Source organism: Mustela lutreola, chromosome 15 (assembly GCF_030435805.1).
Source record: "Mustela lutreola isolate mMusLut2 chromosome 15, mMusLut2.pri, whole genome shotgun sequence".
In the NCBI taxonomy this organism is placed as follows: domain Eukaryota; kingdom Metazoa; phylum Chordata; class Mammalia; order Carnivora; family Mustelidae; genus Mustela; species Mustela lutreola.
In genome coordinates, this window is record NC_081304.1 from 43,783,106 (window position 1) to 43,805,111 (window position 22,006).

Consider the following 22,006-nt stretch of genomic DNA (forward strand, 5'->3'; position numbering starts at 1 on the left):
GTTGTGCAACGATCACTGTTATCAAATTTTAGAATAATTTCATCACCTAAAAAAGGAACCCTCCCCCTATTAGTAGTCACTCCTATTCCCCCCTTCCCTCCAGCCCCTGAAAACCACTAACCTGCTTTCTGTCTCCACAGATTTACTTATTCTGGATATTTCCAATAAATGTAATCACACAGCATGTGGTCTTTTATGTCTGACTTCTTTCACTTAGCATGATGTTTCCAAGATTCATCCACCTGATTATCTGTCATTACTTCATTCCTTTTTATGGCCAAATATTTTTCCATTATATAGATATGACACATTTTTACTTATTTCTTCATCAGTACATGGGCAATTAGATTGTTTCCACTTTTTGGCTGTCATGAATAATACCACCATGGACATTCATGTACAGGTTTTTGTGTGGACAAGTGTTTTTATTTCTCTTGTGTATATACCTATGAGAGGAGTTGCTGGTTCCTATGGTAACTCTATGTCTAACATTTTGAGAAACTTCCAAACTGGCTGCACCATTTTATAATTCCCCACAGCAATGTGTGAGCGTTGCATTTTTTCTGCGTATTTATCATCATTTGTTATTGTCTGTCTTTTCCATTTTAGCCATCCTAGTATGCTTAAAGTGGCATCTCATTGTGAATTTTTTGGTTAACAGATTTACTGAGATATAATTCACCTCCATACAACTCCCCCATTTCAAGTGTATGACTGAGGGCTGGCTCTGTGGGTGGAGCACATGACTCTTGATCTCGGGGTGGCAGGTTGAAAGACAACATTGGATGCAGAGATTATTTTAAAATAAGATTTCTTTTTAAAGTGTACAATCCAGGGGCGCCTGGGTGGCTCAGTGGGTTAAAGCCTCTGCCTTCGGCTCAGGTCATGAACCCAGGGTCCTGGGATCGAGTCCCGCATCGGGTTCTCTGCTCAGCAGGGAGCCTGCTTCCTCCTCTCTCTGACTGCCCCTCTGCCTACTTGTAATCTCTGTCTGTCAAATAAATAAATAAAATCTTAAAAAAAAAATAAAGTGTACAATCCAGTGGTTTTTCATATATTCGCAGTTGCGTAACCATCACCACAATCATTTTAGAGCACTTTCATCATCTTCAAAAGAAACTCCATTCCCTTTCGCAATCTCACTGTGGTTTTCCTATGTGTTTCCTTTGTGAATAACAATGTTGAACATCTTGTCATGTGCTTATTGGCCGTGTGTACATCGTGTTTGGAAAAAGTCTGTTCAAATCTTTTGTTTGAGAGACAGAAGGGAGCGCAAGCAAGGGGGAGAGGAGCAGAGGGAGAGGGACAAGCGGGCTCTGTGCTGAGTGCAGAGCCTGACGTGGGGCTTGATCCCATGACCCTGAAATCGTGATCTGAGCTGAAATCAAGAGTTAGATGCTTAACTGACTGAGCCACCTGGTTGCCCCACATCACAGTGGATTCTTAAGCATGTTCTCCACATATGCCAGGTGCTAGTTGGATGTCTTTTGGCATAATTGTTATATGCTTGGCATGAGGGGTACGCAGGTTGGTGTCTTCAAAGAGGCCCAAGAGGCTCTGGAGTTAGACTCGCTTGCCTCCTGCAAAGCATGAATAGCTACACTCCAGAAGTGCAGGTTTGTTTTGAAGTCCTGAGCAATTTCTCACACCAGACTCTGGAAAGGAAGTTTGTGGATCAGAAATTCAATGGCGGGACACCTGGGTGGCTCAGTCGGTGAAGTGGTTGACTTCGGCTTGGGTCATGATCCCTGGGTCCTCAGAATGAGTCCCACTTAGGGCTTCTTGCTCAGTGGGGCGGCTGCTTCTCTCTGACTCTGCCTGCTATAGTTCTCTTTCTTTCTCTCTCTGACAAATAAAATCTTTAGAAATAAAAAAAAAAAAAAAAGAAAAAAATAGAAAAAAAATTAAAAATCTTTTAGAAAAAAATATTTAGAAATAAAAAAATTCAATGAACTTCTAATCATGTCTAATTCCACAGAGTGCCACAGTACCAGGCCTGTAGTGATGAGGTTTCTTCACCCCTCCAGTAGAGGGCACACTCTTGCACGTGGCTTTTGTAGCAGGTTGCTTCCTTGGTGCTTTACCACAGGTCCACTGGCAGGCAGTAGACTTTGGAACAGCCATGGTACAAAGACCTTCTTACTTACCCCCCTTCTCCTTTGGCTGGGCTTGGCAAACTAGAGGTGGCCCTGGCGTTAGTGAGTGACAAGAGAAGGTGGTGAGGAGGCCTGAGCTGCTAGTTCTTTTTAAAAATTTTGGGAAATGTGGTTCACGGGGATAGTGGCAATGAAAATGCAAATTTAATCACTGTTGGGTCAATGTTCTTAGTTGCAAGCAGCAGAAACTAACTCCAGGTGGTTTAAGCACGAAAGAAAATTTACTAAAACGATGTTACTGGGTGATGGAGAAATAGGCTCGGAAAATAGAACAAGGGGTGTTCCAGCAGTAACCAGGTTCAGAGGCTAAATATTACTATAAATCAGTCCAGGAAGATCCTGTGGTTATACCTGCTAAACCACTGAATGCCACAGGTTGGTGTGCGCTCCCCGGAGGCCCACGACACTGCCCCACTGCTAAACCGTAGCCCCAGCAAATGGATCTTTCCGCCACCAAGGCGGCCTCTAGGCACCACAACCAGTTCCTGCTCTCTGTGTCACTTGCTCGCGATCCAAAGCTGGAGAAATGACGGTACAAGATCATGTCTACGCTTACCTCTCAGATCTGTTGATGCTTCCCAGTCTGTCTTTGGAATAAGACTGGGACAGGTCAAGGGTGCTGCAATCTGGTTGGAGGAGGTCGTGTTGAAATTGCATTTAGGAATATTACTTGAGTTTTCTGAGCCTCACTTCTCTCTTTTTTCTTAAATAGATATTTTGTGGGGTTTTTTTTTATGTTTTAAATTTTTTATTTTTTTATAAACATTTATTTTTATCCCCAGGGGTACAGGTCTGTGAATCGCCAGGTTTACACACTTCACAGCACTCACCAAAGCACATACCCTCCCCAATGTCCATAACCCCACCCCCCCTTCTCCCAACCCCCCTCCCCCCAGCAACCCTCAGTTTGTTTTGTAAGATTAAGAGTCACTTATGGTTTGTCTCCCTCCCAATCCCATCTTGTTTCATTGATTCTTCTCCTATCCTTTTGTGGGGTTTTAAAAAAATATTTTATTCATTTGTGAGAGAGAGAGAGAGGATAGAGGGAGGAGCAGACTCCTCACTGAGCAGAAAGCCCGGTACAGGACTGGATCCCAGGAACCTGAGATCATGACCTGACCTGAACGCAGAGGCTTAACAGACTGAGCCACCCAGGAGCCCCAAGCCTCATTTTCTTTGTCTAGAAAATGAAGATATAATAATGCCTTTTTTACAGGGTCATTGTGAGAGGAACAATAGACATAAAGTGAATAAGACAGTGTTTGGACACAGAAATGTTAATAACCGGTGCCTGTTTATAGTCTTGGGTCAGTCTATTTCTTGGCTACCAGGTCCTTTTTCTTGGAGTCAGCAAAAGTCTGTTTTTCACTGTAGCTTTCGAACCATCTCTGACTCCTAAGCTTTTGTATTCCAGCTCCTAATCAATGCCAGTGTTCCTGAACTTGAATGTCTGACCTACTGTGAAGTAGAGATGCCTCCTGTTGAACTTGGTATTGGACTTGTCCTGACCATGCTATTGGCTGAAAGCTGTCAGGCTTAGAAATGCCTCTCCACTGCTTTCACAATTAGCCATGGTACACTGGCAGGACACAGGGTAGAACAATCGGGTGTTGTAAGCACAGGCTCTGGAGTTAGACTGTGTAGACTCAAACTCACCCATCTTCATCTCTTATTAGGTATTAACTTCGGAGAAGTTATGTAATCTCTCTGTTTCCTCTTCTCTAAATATATTAGAACAGTGCTAGGCCAGGAGCAAGCTCTGTAGTACTTGCTTTTATTTTATTTTATGTATTTTTTTAAGTCTGAGACTCAAACCTAAGCACTGAGGAAAGAGGACACCTGGCAACTAAGATGCTAAGGTCAGACTGTGCCACATAAGGGCACATAGGCCGTAATCTTGTGGTTGTGAGATCAAGCCCCATGTCCGGCTCCATATTGGCTGTGGACTCTGATTAAGACTCTCTCTCTAGGGGCACCTGGGTGGCTCAGTGGGTTAAAGCCTCTGCCTTCGGCTCAGGTCATGATCCCAGGGTCCTGAGATGGAGCCCCGCATCGGGCTCTCTGCTCAGCGGGGAGCCTGCTTCCCTTCCTCTCTCTCTGCCTGCCTCTCTGCCTACTTGTGATCTCTGTCTGTCAAACAAATAAATAAAATCTTAAAAAAAAAAATTCTCTGTCTCTCCCTCTTCCCCTACCCCAACCCTCACATATGTGTGCACTCTCTCCCTCTTTCCTTTTTTTTTATAAATTTATTTATTTTCAGAAATACAGTATTCATTATTTTTTCACCACACCCAGTGCTCCATGCAATCTGTGCCCTCCATAATACCCACCCTCTTTCTAAAAAAAAGATGAATTACACATTTTGTTCTCTTACAAAAAGACTAATATTCTAAAATTCCGGGGGTGCCTGGGTAGCTCAGTTGTTGGGTGTCTGCCTTCGGCTCAGGTCTCGATCTTAGGGTCCTGGGACCATCCTGCGCCAGGCTCCCTGCTCAACAGGAAGCCTGCTCCTTCCTTTCCCACTCCCCACTTCCCTGTTCCCTGTCTTGCTGTGTCTTTCTGCATCAAATAATAAATGAAATCTTAAAATAAAACAAATGAAATAAAACAAAATAAAATTCCTGACCTTTTCTCTTATGACAAGTGACTTTCACTACTATGCTACCTAACAGATATTAAAATAATGAATGCATTTAGACAATATCTTTAAAGAAAGGGTGGTGCAATGTGAAAGTAACTACTTTTGCAAAGAAACCCTTTTTACTGAGAGATCATTTTGAAAATGATGCCTGGAAATGTTTCCATTGTTATTCCTGAAATTGGTATAATTGTATCATCACCTAGGAAACATTTGAATTTTCATGCTTAAAAAAATTTGGAAACAAAGTCCTCTAAACTATTCATATTCGAGACATCGGTTTACAATAACTTTAACTGGTTTGCAAGAATAACTCTTTGACATCAGTAAATTTATTGGCTGAATTTTGATAAAACTTTGCATAACTGGTGGATGAAAATGAATATTCAGATTTAGTAATGCATTTTTGGTGTATTTTAATACTACATTACTTTGTGAGTATCTTTTTTCAGCTATGATGATGAATAAAACCTTTTTTCAAAATAAACCAAAGTTAGAAATATGTTTGTGCATCTCTGAGTCACAAATTATTAAGCCTACATTAAAACAAAAACAGTGAAATTTATTCAGGTATAGAGAGAGCAAAAATGTTTTGCATCTCTGAGAAATCAGATAAAAATTTAAATAAACATATTCATTTCCTCTCTATTTCCCTTCAATTTGTATTCTGCACATTTTACAATGTTCATCTATGTTTAGTCACATGCATACATTACTTAGAAATAAATAAATATGCTAGAGATTCATGCTCAATCATATTTATTGAGAGGGTGTATTCTCAAAAGAATATGAGAACCACTGCTTACAAAGAGAAGTCTGAGCCTATGTAAGAGATAAAGGAAGAGAGGGGCAAAAAGCTGTTAAAACAGGAGACCAGTCAGGTACCTCGGCTTCACAACATTCCAGATCAGTGGTAATAAGAGAATGAATTAGGGTGGTGACATTTTGAATGGAAAGGAACAGATTCAAGAAAATGAAGTGATGAGAAGACAGAGCAAACAGCTTTGGTGACTAACGAATGGTATTTTGAAAGCATGGAGAAAGGCACCTGGGTGGCTCATTCAGTTAAGCGTCTGCCTTTGGTTCGGGTCATGATCTTGGGGTTCTGGGATTGAACCCTGCCCTGGGACTGAACCCCTCACTGGGCTCCCTGCTTAGTGGGGTGTCTGGTTCTTCCTCTGCCCCTCCTTCCACTCTTGCTTTCTCTCTCAAATAGATACACAAAATTCTTTTTTTTTTTTTTTTAAATCTGCCATTAAAAAAAAATAGAAAGCAAGAGGAGGGAGGTATCAGTGACTGACCAGAGGAAGAAAAAGTTGATGGGACAGAAAACAATGAATTTCATTTTTTTTTAAAGATTTTATTTATTTGACAGAGAGAGATCACAAGCAGGCAGAGAGGCAGGCAGAGAGAGAGAGAAGGAAGCAGGCTCCCGGCTGAGCAGAGAGCCCGATGCGGGGCTCCATCCCAGGATTCTGTGATCATGACCCGAGCCGAAGGCAGCGGCTTAACCCACTGAGCCACCCAGGCGCCCCTGAATTTCATTTTAAACATGTCAAACTTGAGTGCCTTTTGGGACCTTACAAGAGAAGATCAAAGGAGCAGTTGAGATAAAAAGAGTGGGTGACAGTGGCTAAAAATGGCTTTTTTCAGTCCATATGTTTTACAGTTCTAACATATTGCTGTGAAGATAATATGCATTCATGGGAGCCAACGTATTTGACTTCTTAAAATATGAGTACACTTTAGAGGCACACACATCTCTCTCCTTCAGGACTTCCCACTGTAGCAGAAGATGGGTGAGAGAGGAAATCCAGAGGCTTAAAGTGGAGGCACTGCTCTGGGAAACTCAGATTCCAAACCCACTCTACCACTCACTAGTTAGGCAACTGTGGGGACTTATTTAATCCTCCTAAGACCTAGTCCCGCTATTATTAAATCATGACCTAATAATAATTATTTTATATCATTACTGTGCGAATTGAATGAGCTGTGTAAAGTACTTATATCCTTGCCTTTACCGTTTTGTTTTGTTTTTTAATTTTTCTTAAGACTTTATTTACTTGTCAGGGAGAGAGTATGCATAAATAGAAGGAGCAGCAAGCAGAGGAAGAAGCAGGTTCCCCACTGAGCAGGGAGCCCGATGCTGGACTCGATCTCAGAACCCTGGGATCATGACCTGAGCTGAAGGCAGTCGCTTAACCAACTGAGCCACCCAGACATCCCGGCCTTGTATCATTTTCAAGCATTATTTAAGCACTAAATAAAAACTGGTTCTAATTATTGGCTAGTCTCTGTAGTTCTTGGAAAACAAATTGGCTGCTGTGTTATCTTTTATTTCAGCCTACTACATCAGAGACTACATATTCACATACTTATAAAGCCTGTTAAATCTGTTCCTAAATAAGTGTTGTTTTCTCCCTTTCGATATTTCTATAAACAGTGGCACCCATGTAGCACACGTTTAAGGTTTTCTAATAATTTCATACAAAAGCTATATACTCACATTCACATGCACAAACACACACACACACACACACTCATTCATATACACACTAAAGACTATCCACAAAGTTCTTAGTATCTGAGACCTGAACTGAGAAAGAACTTTAAAATTCCTGTATTTGGATCATACCTATAACAATGATGATTATCCATATGTTAAAGACTGCATATTTTGTCTCCCCCCAATTCTTTTTTTTGTCTCCCCCAAATTCCTATGTTGAAATCCTAACCCCTAATGTGATGGCATTAGGAAGTGGGGCCTTTGGGAGGTGATAAGGTCATGAGGACAGAGCCCTTATGGGATTAATGCCTTTATAAAAGAGACCCCAAAGAATTCTCTTGCCCCTTCTGTCACATGAAGACACAGTGAGAAGACATTTATGAATCAGGAAGTGGACTTTCACTAGACGCTGAATCTGTCAGCACCTTGATTTTGGACTTCGTAGCCTCCGGAACTAAGAGAAATTATTCTGTTTGTAAGCCACCCAGTCTATGGTACTTTCGGTACAGCACCTCAAACTTAGACAATTTACATCTCTACAGTATTTGGCAATCATAGAAATGATACACTTTGGGGTGCTTGGGTGACTCAGTGGGCTGGAGCCTATGCCATCAGCTCAGGTCATGGTCTCAGGTTCCTGGGATAGAGCCCCGTGTTGGGCTCTCTGCTTGGTGAGGAGCTGGCTTCCCCCTCTTTCTCTCCGCCTGCCTCCCTGTCTACTTGTGATCTCTCTCTCTCAGTCAAATAAATAAAATCTTAAAAATAATAAAAAAAGAAATGATACATTTTGAGAAAAGACAACAGAAATCCACCATGTAGGGGTGCCTGGGTGGCTCAGTGGGTTAAAGCCTCTGCCTTCAGCTCAGGTCATGATCCCATGGTCCTGGGATCGAGTCCCGCATCAGGCTCTCTGCTCAGCAGGGAGCCTGCTTCCTCCTCTCTCTCTGCCTTCCTCTCTGCTTACTTGTGATCTCTCTCTGTCAAATAAATAAATAAAATCTTAAAAAAATGAAATCCACCATGTATATACTTGGTGTCCCTGAAGTAGAGAGCTGAGCAAATCAAGAATAAGAATATTCAAATAGAAAAGTAGTTTCCTGAAATGAAGAACAAAATCTACAAATTTAAATCACACACTGTTGTAGGAAAAATTAATACAAGAGGTCTAAAAACATGACATAGTCACATGAAATGACCAAACTTGATGAACAAGTGAATAACCCTACATATCTCTAGGCAAAAAACACAAGTCACTTGTAATGGGAAAAGGTAAAGCCAGATTCAAACTTATTTACCACAACGGTCCATGCCAGAAAATGATAGAGCAATGTTTACAGAGTTTTAAGGAGAAATGAGTGTGACCCAAGAATTTTATACCCAGCCCAATTTCTACCTGTGTGTGAAGGCAACCAACAAATAGTCTGACACATGGTTAGACTTTGCTCAAGTAAGGCAATATAGAAATACTTTTTATAGGGACGCCTTGAAGGCTCAGCTGATTAAGTCTCTGCCTTCAGCTCAGGTCATGATCCCAGGATCCTGGAATCAAGTCCTACATTGAGCTCCTTGCTCAGCAGGGAGCTGCTTCTCCCTCTGCCCCTCCCTCTGCTTGCGCGCTCTCTCTCTCTCTGAAAAATAAGTAAATTAATAAAAGTCTTCTAAAAATTAAAAAAAAATTTTGTAAAAGCTACATAATGATGAAATCCAGCCAATTTGGATATTTCAGAATAAAAAATTAAGGGAATGGGGGAAATATGATATAATAGGACTAGTCATGAAGTTGAATCTATGTAAATCTAGAAATAAAGCAAAGCAATTACAGGTCCTTCCCAAACAAGTCCTCCGTGTTTGAACAAAGAAGAAGAGCCAGCATGCAAAGTGAGGAGGACATCCGTGTGGTGGTGTGACCCAACACAGGGTGTCAGAGCCTGAGTGGACAAGGAGGGCATCCACGCCCAGGAGCAGCCCCACACTGGGTGAGTGTCAAGAGTCTATGCAAGGGGGGCGCCTGGGTGGCTCAGTGGGTTAAAGCCTCTGCCTTCAGCTCAGGTCATGATCCCAGGGTCCTGGGATCGAGCCCCGCATCGGGCTCTCTGCTAAGCGGGAAGCCTGCTTCCTCCTCTCTCTCTCTGCCTACTTGTGATTTCTGTCTGTCAAATAAATAAATAAAATCTTTAAAAAAAAAAAAAAAAAAGAGAGTCTATGCAAGGTACTGGAATTGAAAGGCTTCTTGAGTGCAAGACATTGGAGCCTGTGCAAGGTGAGAATAGTATCCAGTGGGGTGGTTGGGGGTGGGGTGGCAGTGGTGGTGGTTGAGAGCAGAGTGTCAGAGTCTCAGCCAGGTGGCAAAAGTGTCCATGCATGAGGACCCCTGGGTAGCTCAGTTGGTTAAGCAACTGCTTTTGGCTCAGGTCATGATCCCAGCATCCTGGGATTGAGTCCCACATCGGGCTCCTTGCTCGGCAGAGACTCTGCTTCTCCCTCTGCCTCTGCCTGCCACTCTGTCTGCCTGTGCTCGCTCTCACTCCTCTCTCTCTTTCTCTGACAAATAAATAAATAAATTTTTTTTTAAAAAGTGTTCATGCAAGGAGGTGACCTGGCAAGGGTGTCAGAGCCCAAGCAGGGTGAGGAGGACCTCTCCATGGCAGCACAGACTGGCACCTGAGAGCACGATGAGAGCTTGAGCCTGGTGAAAGAGAATCTCCATTGGAGGGCATAAAAAAAATTGTCTTGTCCTTAATTGTGATTTTTCTGACAGTGTGTGACTATTTTTTTAAAAGGGCACACACAGACTTTTTCTCTGACATTGCAGCTACCTACGTGGGAGGAAACAACACAGAAAATGGTTTTAAAGTCTTATTTGATATGTATGTATACAAAGGCTGGGAGTATCATATTAATCAATTACATGATATGAATTCCTTTCAACTGTGTCTCGCTTTTCTAATACTTTTGGCTCTATCATTAAGGAATTTTGGTATGCTAATAAAAAAAAAACATTTTAATGCTACTCAAAGAATATGAAGTGGGTAGACTGTAGACACTGACACTTCCTGGACCACCTCACTTTGCTGTGCCCATTCACTTCCCATGGCAGGTACATGAAACTTAGTGTTCAGGCTCCCAGGGTTTTCGGGGACTCTGCTGTAAAGGCTGAACCTTGAAACCAACTATGTCGTTCCTTGTGGTTTCACACTTGTTATATATTTTTTTTCTCACTTTACCACCACCCAGACAAGTTCAGCCTCCCTTGCTACATCAGCTTTCAGTGGCTTCACTTCCTGGCTTCTGGGAAACCACAGCCTCCAGAGTTTTTGCAGGCTAAGCAATGCCCCCATTAAAAACACGCAAATGAGAAGGTAGATGCGAGAGAAGCACCAGTGCAGTATCTGATGGTGACACTGGGAGGAGAGCCCTGTTTCCCCAGCTTTCTTCATCATCATCCTCTGGTCAAGAGGTCTCTCTGGTCTTCAGTCTTTCAGTAGCTGTCTCCGGGACATTGTTGCATTAAATTCTTCCATATGAAAGAAAGCCTGCTTTCAGGACACTAGAAATGTCATATTGAATCAGAATAATGGTTTGGGGGGCTCAGGATTTCCATGGCTGGTGGTATTGTCAATCCCTACTTTGTAGTACCTACAAAAACTAGTCTCTAGTCTCCCAGTTGGTGCTAATCTGGGAAGTTTTGTTTTTGTTTTTGTTTATTTGCCAGTATGAAATAAAAAGTGTAAGAATAATACAGGAGAACATAGCAATGTCATTTTGGGGAAATAACTGTTTTTTTTATCCTGAGGCTGTGTCCTTCTTCTTCTTTTTTTTTATTTGACAGAGAGAGAGAGCACAAGCAGGCAGAGCAGCAGGCAGAGGGAGAGGGAGAAGCAGACTCTCCGCTGAGCAGGAAGCCCAATGCAGGACTGGATCCCAGGGATCTGGGATCATGACCAGAGCCGCAGGCAGCTGCTTAACCAACTGAACCACCCAGGTGCCCCTCCTTCTTACATTTTTAACTGCAAAAATATACCTCCTTTTATGAAGAAGATGAAGTTATCATCTTCTAACCGATAGTAGATGGCCGCTTACTGTTCTTCAGGGTGCTTACTTGGCAGAACCAAAGACAGACAACTTCATGTCAATCCGTGGGTGATCTTTTCTTGGTACTCTTTTTTCTTTTTTTTTTTTTAATTGTGGTAAAATACTTATAACTTAAATTTTATCATATTCACAAATTTTAAGGATACAGTTCAGTGACATTAAATACATCCACCCTCTGGGCAGCCTTCACTCCCGTACCTCTTCAGAACTCTTTTTTATTTTGCAGACTGAGATTCTGTCCCCGTTAAAGAGCAACTCCCCATTCCCTCCTCCCCTCACCCTCGGTAACCATCATTCTGCTTCTGTCTCTATGAATTTGACTCTAGGTACCTTATCTAAGTAGAATCATATAATGTTTGTCCTTTTGTGATTGGCTTATTTCACTCAGCATGATGTCCTCAAGGTTCAAGGTAGTGTATGTCAGAATTTTCTTCCCTTTTGAGGATAGATATGTATATACCATATTTTATTTATCCATTCTTTTGTCAGTGGATATTTGAAGGCTTTCACCCTTTGGCTACTGTGAATAATTCTGCTATGAACAAGGGTATACAAACATTCTTTTAGACAAAATCAAGATATAATTTACATATAACAAAATGCAGAGATTTAAAGTGAACTGTTTTGATGAACTTTGAAAAAGATATTGATTAATGTAACTGTCACTTGAATCAAAATACAGAATACTTCTATTATCTCAAAAAGTTTCCTTGTGCCTCCTTTAAATCTCCCCTCCCCAACAACTGTTCTGACTTTTATCACCATAGATTCATCTTGCCTTTATAGAACTTAAAATAACTGAAATTATACAGTATGGACTCCTTTGCGTCTGGCTTCTTTTGCTCAGTATAATGTTTTTGAGCTTCAGCGACATTGAAATTCACTCCCCTCGATTGCTAAGTGTTATGCCATTGTATGAATATACACAATTTGTTTATTCATTCTCATTTGGGTTGTTTCCAATTTGGGGCTATCATAAAGCTGTTATGAACAATCTTGTGTATCTTTTTTTTGTGGATATATATTTTCCATTTCTCTTGGATAAATTCCTAGAAGTGGATTTGCTCTCATCAGAGAGGTGTATGGGTAACTTTATTAGAAAATGCTTAACAGCTTTCCAAAGTGTTTTATTTTTATTTTTACCATTTTACCTTGTACTCTCCAGCAATGTATGAGAGTCTCCGTTTTTTCACAATTTTGCCTTTGGTATTGCCAGTTTTAAAATAAATTTAACCAATGGGGCACCTGGGTGCCTCAGTCAGTTAAGCATCTGCCTTCAGCTCAGGTCATGATCTCAGGGTCCTGGGATTGAGCCCCACATTGGGCTCCATGCTCAGTGGAAAGCCTGCTTCTCCATCACCCACTCCCCCTGCTTGTATTCCCTCTCTCGCTGTCTCTCTCTCTCTCTCTGTCAAATAAATAATAAATAAAATCTTAAAAAAATTTTTTTAAACCAGTGTAGTTGGTGTGTAATGGTGATTGTACAACTTTATATCAATTCCTCAAGGCAATCAATTTCAAGGAATATTTCAGATTAGGACTTTTCAAATAAAAGTTAAAAAACAGCTTAAACTAGTTTAAATGGAAAATAGTCTCTATTTCCTCCTCAAGCTAACCATGGACCACAGAGTTGGAAGGAGCTGCTCTCAAGAATGATTGAAATTACCCCCAGATCACTTCTGTATAACCTGTTCTCTCTGCCTCTATTCACATGTTGGCTTCATTCTCAAAATTCACTTGTCGCCGCTAAATTGGAACTTTGTCTTCAGGCAAGTCTAGGCTTTCATCCATATAATCTTCTGATTGAACAGAGAAGCAATCATCTTCCCATTAGTTCTGGTTAGAAACTAATCATTCTAGTTTGGGGTACACACGATCCCTGAACCAATCACTGTATTTATGGCAGAGACCAGCTTGGGTTGGGTGCCAGTCCTGCAGCTGGAGAATGGAGAAAGTATGATTGGACTATCCCACCATAACTATGTTTGGAATGGGGAAGAGCAGTTTCCAAAGAGGTTGAGTACTCTTTGAGGCAGGTAAAACAATACACATCTATATATTCATCTTGATTTTTAAGGATGTTTCTATTGCCATGAGATCCCGAAGTCCTGGAGCCCATGTTCTTCACTTGACTGACAACCACAAGTCAGAGATATAGTCCAGACACTTCTAATTGCACTTAACTCATCGTACATCTTTCGGCTATGAGTCGATCTATCTAGCCATGACTTAAGCACTGGGAGGGGACTGCCACTTGACAAACATCCTTTTGGACCCAGTAGCCAAATGCTATCTAGGCCCCCTAACAAACAACCTACCCCACCTTGCTAACATGTCAACATTCTCATTTCCTATATTTCCCTTTGGCTACTTCATCTTGCCTTCAGAACACAACTCTAGTCAGCAAATCACTGCTTTTATTTTCTCTCCCATTGTCCAGCTTTTAACTTTGGAAATTTTCTTTTTCTGCAATCCCCAGGCTCTAAATCTAATTACTTTGGCTCTCAGAAGCCATCTCAGGAACTCACTTTTCCTTCCTGGCCTTGACCTATGCCTATACTGCTTTTTGCTGGACCTGTTATACACCAAGTCCTGCCTAGTTTAACATTATACCCAAGCTTTTGTCTCTGGGTTCCACTGGTACCCGAGTTCAGCTTCGAGAAGTGACGTGTAATTCTAGTGCTCAAGGCCATGGTAAAGAAGGCCACATTTGCTGAAGCCATATCTTTATGATTGGGGTTGTATAACCTCCCAGTTTCTATATTTCTAAATATACTCAAGGTACAAAATGATTGAGAAGATGGAAGCCATTCTGCCTCCCTAATATCTTGATGTTCTCAAAAACCTTCTCCACAGTTTGAAGCACCACTACCAAAACCTCATTCAGTATCCTGATGAAAGAGACCAATGATTTTGTGGACTTTTGTGGGATTTTGTCAATAAGCACGCTGGTTCTTTTTCTAGAATACCAATTCTTCCCTTGTTCCCACCCCTTCTTCCTTTCACTCATTAACAATCATGATGACTACCAGAAATTGGGAAAGAGAAGAGCAGTCATGATGGCTAGAAAAGTAAGAGCCATCTTCCTATGAGCTTTTAAAGGTCAGGGAAAATGTCCAGAGATGGGGGAAGGAGCAATATGGCAGAGGAGTAGGAGACCTAAATATCAGCAAGTCCCAGGAGTTCAGCTAGATAGTTATCAAACCATTCTGAACACCTACAAACTCAACAGGAGATCAAAGACATGAAGAGAAGTAATTCAAGGAACAGAAAAGCAACAACTCTCCGGAAGATAGGACTTGCGGAGAAGTGAATCTGAGGTGATATATGGGAAAGAGACCGCGGGGGAGGGGCCAGCTCCCAGCAAGGAGTGGAGCAACAAAATTGGAACTTTTAGAAATCTGCTCCACTCATGGATGTCTCTCCAGAGGCTAAGCGGGGGGTGATGAAGGAGGGGGGGTGGAGCCCTTGCAGGGATAGTGTGGTCTCAGGACCCATGGGGTCACAGAAAGACTAGGGGTGTGTGAGTGTGGCCGAGCCCCCAGGTATCAGAGATGGAAGGCCGACTACAGAGACAGAGCCGAGGAGGGGGCTTTCAGCTCTGGGTTACCTTAAACCATGATCCAAGGCAGAGTTAGGCCATTGCTCTTTGAGCAGAGATCCCACAAGTGGCAGATTTGGGAGACTCACCTTCCCCCTCCAGGAGGAGCAGCGCAGGAGCACACTGCAGGTTTCTGCTGGGTTTAGGACTCCAAAGGGGGCCGTGTGCCAAAGATAGAAATACTTGGTCAGGGGCCGGGGGAGCACAGAGTGCTGCCAGAGACCAGGGAGACAGGAGAGATTGACCACTTTTCTCTGAGGGTGCACTGAGGAGTGGGACCCCAAGCTCTCAGCTCCTTCAGCAGGAGATTTGGGGCCGCCATCTTCATTCCCGTCCTCCAAAGCAGTACGGAAATTGTTCAGGAAACAAAAGCTACTGAGAGCAAAACTGCGCAGATTGCTTAGCCTGGATCCTGGCAAGGGTGGTATAATTCTGCCTTGGGCAAATACATTTAAGAAACACTGCAATAGGCCCCTCTGCCAGAAGATTAGCAAGAACATACAGCCAAGGCCAAGTTTACTAGTCAATGAGAACTGGGGAACTCCAGAGCTAGGGGAATACATAGAATTCATGGCTTTCCCCCCATGATTCTTCAGTCTTTCAAAGTTAAATTTTTTAAAAAAATTTTTTCTTATTCTATTTTTAAAAATATTCCTCTTTCCTATTTTAACTATTTTACCTTATCAATACCTTTTTAAAAATCTTTTTAAAAATTCATTGTTATAGTCATATCCTATTCCTTCATCATATTTAACCTTCTTTTTTGTATACAGATAGGTTTTTCTTTCTTTAAAATTTTGGGATACATTTTGTTCTAGTAGATCAAAATATATCCTAAATCTAGCACATGGCTTTGTTCTAGTCTCCAGCCAGATCACATTCTTAATCTCTCTCTTTTTTTTCAACCTACTTTTTATCTTATCAATTCCTTTTTTAGAATCTTTTTAAAATTTTCATCATTCACCATACTCCATTCCTTCATTGTGTTTACCTGTATTTTTGTATACATATAAGTTTTTCTCTCTTTATAATTTTGGGAGGTAGTTTCTTCTAACAGATCAAAATACACCCAAAATCAAGTGTGTGGCTCTGTTCTATCCACCAGTCTAATATATATGAATATATATGTATATACATATTTTTTCCTTCTTTTTATCCTCCTTTCTTCTACCCCTGGTTTCAGGTCTCTTCTGATTTGGTTATTGTGTATCTTTCTGGGGTTGTTACTACCCTTTTAATATTTTGTTCTCTCATTCATCTATTCTTAATTGGATAAAATAACAAGGTGGAAAAACTCACCTCACCTCTTGTTAGAGGCAGTACCAACAGCTAGGGACCTAATCAATACAGTCATTAGTAATATGTCAGAACTGGAGTTCAGAACAATGATTATCAAGGTGCTAGGTGGCATCAAAAAAAGCAAGCAAGATACTAGAGAATCCCTTTCTGGAGAAATAAAATCCCTTTCTGGAGAAATAAAAGAACTAAAATTTAATCAAGTTGAAATTTTAAAAAGCTATTAATGAGGTGCAATAAAAAATGGAGGCTCCTACTGCTAGGATAAATGAGCTAGAAGACAGAGTTAGTGATATAGAAGATCAAATGATGGAGAATAAAGAAACTGAGAAATAGAGAGACAAACAACTACTGAACCACAAGGGGAGAATTTAAGAGATAAATGATACCATAGATGAAACAGTATTAGAATAAATGGAATCCCAGAAGTAGAAAGAGAGAGAGGGACAGCAGGCATATTGGAGCAAATTATAACAGAGAAGTTCCCTAAGTTGGTAAAGAGAACAAGCATCAAAATACAGGAACAAGAATCAAAATCCAGAGAACGCCCCTCAAAATCAATAAAAACAGGTCAATACCCCGTCATCTAATAATAAAACTTACAAGTTTCGGTGAAAAAGAGAAATCCTGAAAGCAGCTTGGGGCAAGATGTCTGTAATATATAATGGTAGAAATACTAGATTGGCAGCAAACCTATCCACAGAGACCTGGCTGGCCAGAAAGGACTGGCATGATATATTCAGGGCACTAAATGAGAAAAATATGCAGCCAAGAATACTATATCCAGATAGCCTGTCATTGAAAATAGAAGGAGAAATAAAAAGCTTCCATGACAAACAAAAACTAAAAAATTGCAAACACCAAACCATTCCTACAGGAAATATTGAAAGGGGCCCTCTAAGCAAAGAGAGCCTAAAAGTAACAGACCAGAAAGGAACAGAGAGAATATACAGTAACAGGCACCTTACAGGCAGTACAATGGCACTAAATTCATATCTTTCAATAGTTACTGAATAGTCCTGAATGTAATTGGGCTAAATACCCTGCTCAAGGGGTGCCTGGGTGGCTCAGGGGGTTGAAGTCTCTGCCTTCGGCTCGAGTCATGATCCCAGAGTCCTGGGATAAAGTCCCAAGTCGGGCTCTCTCCTCGGCAGGGAACCTGCTTCCCTTCCTCTCTCTCTCTCTCTGCCTGCCTCTCTGCCTACTTGTGATCTCTGTCAAATAAATAAATAAAATCTTTTTAAAAATACCCTGCTCAAAAGACACAGGGTATCAGAATGGATTAAAAAAACAAGACCCATCAATATGCTGTCTGCAAGAAACTCATTTTAGACCCAAAGACATCACCAGATTTAAAGTGAGGGGGTGGAAAACAATTTTCCATGTAAATCAACATCAAAAGAAAGTTGGGATGGCAATCCTTATATCAGATAAATTAGATTTTAAAACAAAGACTATAATAAGAGATGAGAAAGGACCCTATATCATATTTAAGAGTCTGTTCAACAAGAAGATCTAGCAATTTTAAATATCTATGTCCTTAACATAGGAGTAGCCAGTTATATAAACCAATTAATAATAAAATCTAAGAAACACATCGACAATAATACATTAATAGTAGGGGACTTTAACACTCCCCTCACTGAAATGGACTGATCATGTAAGCAAAAGATCAACAAGCCTAAAAAAGACTTTAAATGATACACTGGACCAGCTGGATATCACAGATATATTCAGAACATTCTATCCCAAAGCAACAGAATACACATCCTTCTCTAGTGCACATGGAACATCCTCCAGAATAGATCACATCCTGGGTAACAAATCAGGTCTCAACTGGTACCAAAAGATTGGGATCATTCCCCGCATATTTTCAGACCACAGTGCTCTGAAACTAGAACTCAATCACAAGAGGAAAGTTGGAAAGAACCCAAATACATGGAGGCTAAAGAGCATCCTACTAAAGAATGAATGGGTCAACCAGGAAATTAAAGAAGAATTGAAAAAAAATCATGGAAACAAATGATAATGAAAACACAACTGTTCAAAACCTTTGGGACACAGCAAAGGCGGTCCTGAGAGGAAAGTACATAGCAATATAAACCTTTCTCAAGAAACAAGAAAGGTCTCAAGTACACAATCTAACCTTACACCTAAAGGAGCTGGAGAAAACTGCTAGAACTCATACAGAAATTCAGCGAAGTGTCAGGATATAAAATCAATGCACAGAAATCGGTTGTATTTCCATACACTAACAGCAAGACAGAAGGAAAATAAATTAAGGAGTCAATCCCATTTACAATTCCACACAAAACCATAAGATACCTAGGAATAAACCTAACCAAAGAGGCAAAGAATCTGTACTCAGAGAACTATAAAGTACTCATGAAAGCAATTGAGGAAGACTCAAAAAAATGGGAAAATGTTCCATGCTCCTGGATTGGAAGAACAAATATTGTGAAAATGTTTATGCTACCTCAAGTAATTTACACATTTAACGCAATCCCTATCAAAATACTATCAATTTTTTTCAAAGAAATGAAGCAAATAATCCTAAAATTTATAGGGAACCAGAAAAAAAAAAATAGCCAGAGGAATGTTGAAAAAGAAAACCAAAGTTGGCGGCAAACCAATTCCAGACTTCAAGCTCTATTACAAAGCTATCATCATCAAGACAGTATGGTACTGGCACAAAAACAGACACATAGATCAATGGAACAGAACAGAAAGCCCAGAAATGGACCCTCAACTCTATGGTCAAAAAACTTTTTACAAAATATGAAAGAATGTCCAATGGGAAAAAGACAGTCTCTTCAACAAATGGTGTTGGGAAAATTGGACAGCCACATGCAAAAGAATGAAACTGGACCATTTGCTTACACCATACACAAAAATAGACTCAAAATGGATGAAAGACCTCCATGTGAGGTAGGAATCCAACAATATCCTTGAGGAGAACACAGGCAGCAACCTCTTCGACCTCAGCCGCAGCAACTTCTTCCTAGAAACACCATCAAAGGCAAGGGAAGCAAGGGCAAAAATGAACAATCGGGACTTCATCAAGATAAAAAGCTTTTGCACAGCAAAAGAAATAGTCAACAAAACCAAAAGACAACTGACAGAATGGGAGAAGATATTTGCAAGTGACATATCAGATAAAGGGCTAGTATCCAAAATCTATAAAGAAATTCCCACTCTCAACACCCAAAGATCAAATAATCCAATGAAGAAATGGGCAGAAGACATGAACAGACATTTCTGCAAAGAAGACATCTAGATGGCGAAGACACACATGAAAAAGTCTCCACATCACTCGGCTTCAGGGAAATACAAATCAAAACCACAATGAGATACCACCTCAAACCAGTCAGAATGGCTAAAATTAACAAGTCAGGAAATAACAGATACTAGCAAGGATGCAGAGAAAGGGGAACACTCTTGCACTATTGGTGGGAATGCAAGCTGCTGCAGCCACTCTGGAAAACAGCATGGAGGTTTCTCAAAAAGCTAAAAATAGAGCTACCCTATGACCCAGCAATGGCTCTACTGGGTATTTATACTAAAGATACAAACGTAGTGACCCGAAGGGGCACATGCACCCCAATGTTTACAGCAGCAATGTCCACAATAGCCAAACTATGGAAAGAACCTAAATGTCCATCAACAGATGAATGGGTAAAGATGATATGATATACACATACAATGGAATACTATGCAGCCATCAAAAGAAATGAAATCTTGCCATTTACAACAATGTGGATGGAACCAGAGGGTTCCATTATGCTGAGCAAAATAAGTCAATCAGAGAAAGACAATTATCATATGATCTCTCTGATATGAGGAATTTGAGGAGCAGGGCAGGGGGTTATGGGGGCTAGGAAAAGGAAAAATGAAACAAGATGGGATCAGGAGGGAGACAAACCATAAGAGACTCTTAATCTCAAGAAACAAACTGAGGGTTGCTGGGGGATGAGGGGATAGGGTGAGGGTAGTTGGTTATGGACACTGGGGAGGGTATGTGAGCACGGTGAGTGCTGTGAAATGTGTAAGCCTGATGATTCACAGACCTGCACCCCTGGGGCAAATAGTACATTATATGTTAATATAAATAAATAAATAAATAAATAAATGTATGTATGTATGTATGTCCAGAGCTGGTCACCCCTTAAGACAGCAGCAGAACAAGAACACCAAACTGAAAGCAAGAGAAACACTTATGTTTAATTAACGTAACAAGACTTTTGTCATCCTTTTATCTAGAAGGAAGCTATTTTAATTTGAGCATGTATGTAAGGTTTTGTGGCATTTTGAACAATCTTATTTTGAATTTTCTTCTGGGAAGGTGACACAGTGATCTTTTCAGTGCTTAAGGCCTTGGGGGGGCTTTCTTAATCTGATCTTAATTGTGTTTTTTCATTTCCGTATGTCCAGAGCCTTGTCCTGGGTCTGGCATGAAGACTGTGCTTAGTCAAGGTCTGTTGGATGAACTAATAGCTGGATGGGATATCTGCAGAACAGAATGCTGGGAAGGAGGCAAAGATGGGAGTGAGGGATGGGGTGGTGGTGGGAAGCAGCATTTGAGAATCTGCTGCAAACATCCGCTCTGGTGTCCTTAGAGATTGGCTGTAATTTCCATTCCTTCTGTCTTTGCTTTGGTTGGAGGAGTTCACCTTACTTTCTCTGGCTTCGTTGTCTTCTCATTCCTTTCTTTGGGTGCTGTGAAAAGTGGTTCCCTTCTCTAGTGAGTATATGAGCTGGTAATTGCTTCTTACAAGGGTCATTTTACAAACCCACTGCCTTGTTCTGTGTCCCTAGCACTGGGGGTCTCCTGGGAGCTTTGGCTCCTGTGTGGGCTTGCGGCATTTTGGTAGCTGCTGTCTCCTTATAGCTCCTTATATTCCCTTGCACCATTCCACCCAGACCTATAACAGAAAGATGACTGCAGATTGTTCCCATAAATAGCATCAATCTCTTCACCTTCTGGAGCTTTATCGTGTACTCTTGAGATGGAGTCCAGCTGGCTGGGTGTGAATGTGCGTTGTTTGTGCCAATTCAGTCTCGGCAAGTATTTTCATCAAAATTAGAGGCTGGAATTGCTGGCTGCCGGAGCCTCCCTGGTAACTGACTACTTTTCTGGTTAGGGGGGTGTGGGTTGTGCTCTGAGGTCTTTATGCAAGAGTACATAGTCTCAGTTATTTGCTCTTTTTTTGGAGGGTGTCTTTGGATTTGGGCATTCCTTACCACATCTGGGCAAGAGAGCACCTGGTCCTGTTTGAATATGTGGCTAGATTCAAGGGTCCTCCTTGGGTAAACCTGTAAAATAGTATAAGGTATTACCCAAATAAAACTAGGCTATAGTTAGCCCTTTCCCAGCACAGAATATTATCCAAGAGAAATCCGAATCCAAATCCCATAAAAGCCTTGATAAGTAAAGTACGGTTAACTCTACATTTTGCTTTATAATTGACCTTACCATTACAGAGCACATATTCTCTCTCCTAAAGTCTCTCTCTCTTTTTTTTTAAAGATTTTATTTATTTATGTGACAGAGAGCTATCACAAGTAGGCAAAGAGACAGGCAGAGAGGAGGAAGCAGGGAGCCTGCTAAGCAGAGAGCCCGATGCAGGGCTCGATTGCAGGACCCTGAGAGCATGACCTGAGCTCAATCCCAGGACCCTAAGGTCATAATCTGAGCCGAACACAAAGGCTTAACACAC

General features: G+C 41.1%; 1 pseudogene; it reads right to left on the minus strand.

The window, feature by feature from the left end:
• Positions 1 to 1,443: 1,443 nt before the first annotated feature.
• Positions 1,444 to 2,124, minus strand: LOC131816651 (histone H3.3C-like; annotated as a pseudogene).
• Positions 2,125 to 22,006: the final 19,882 nt, after the last annotated feature.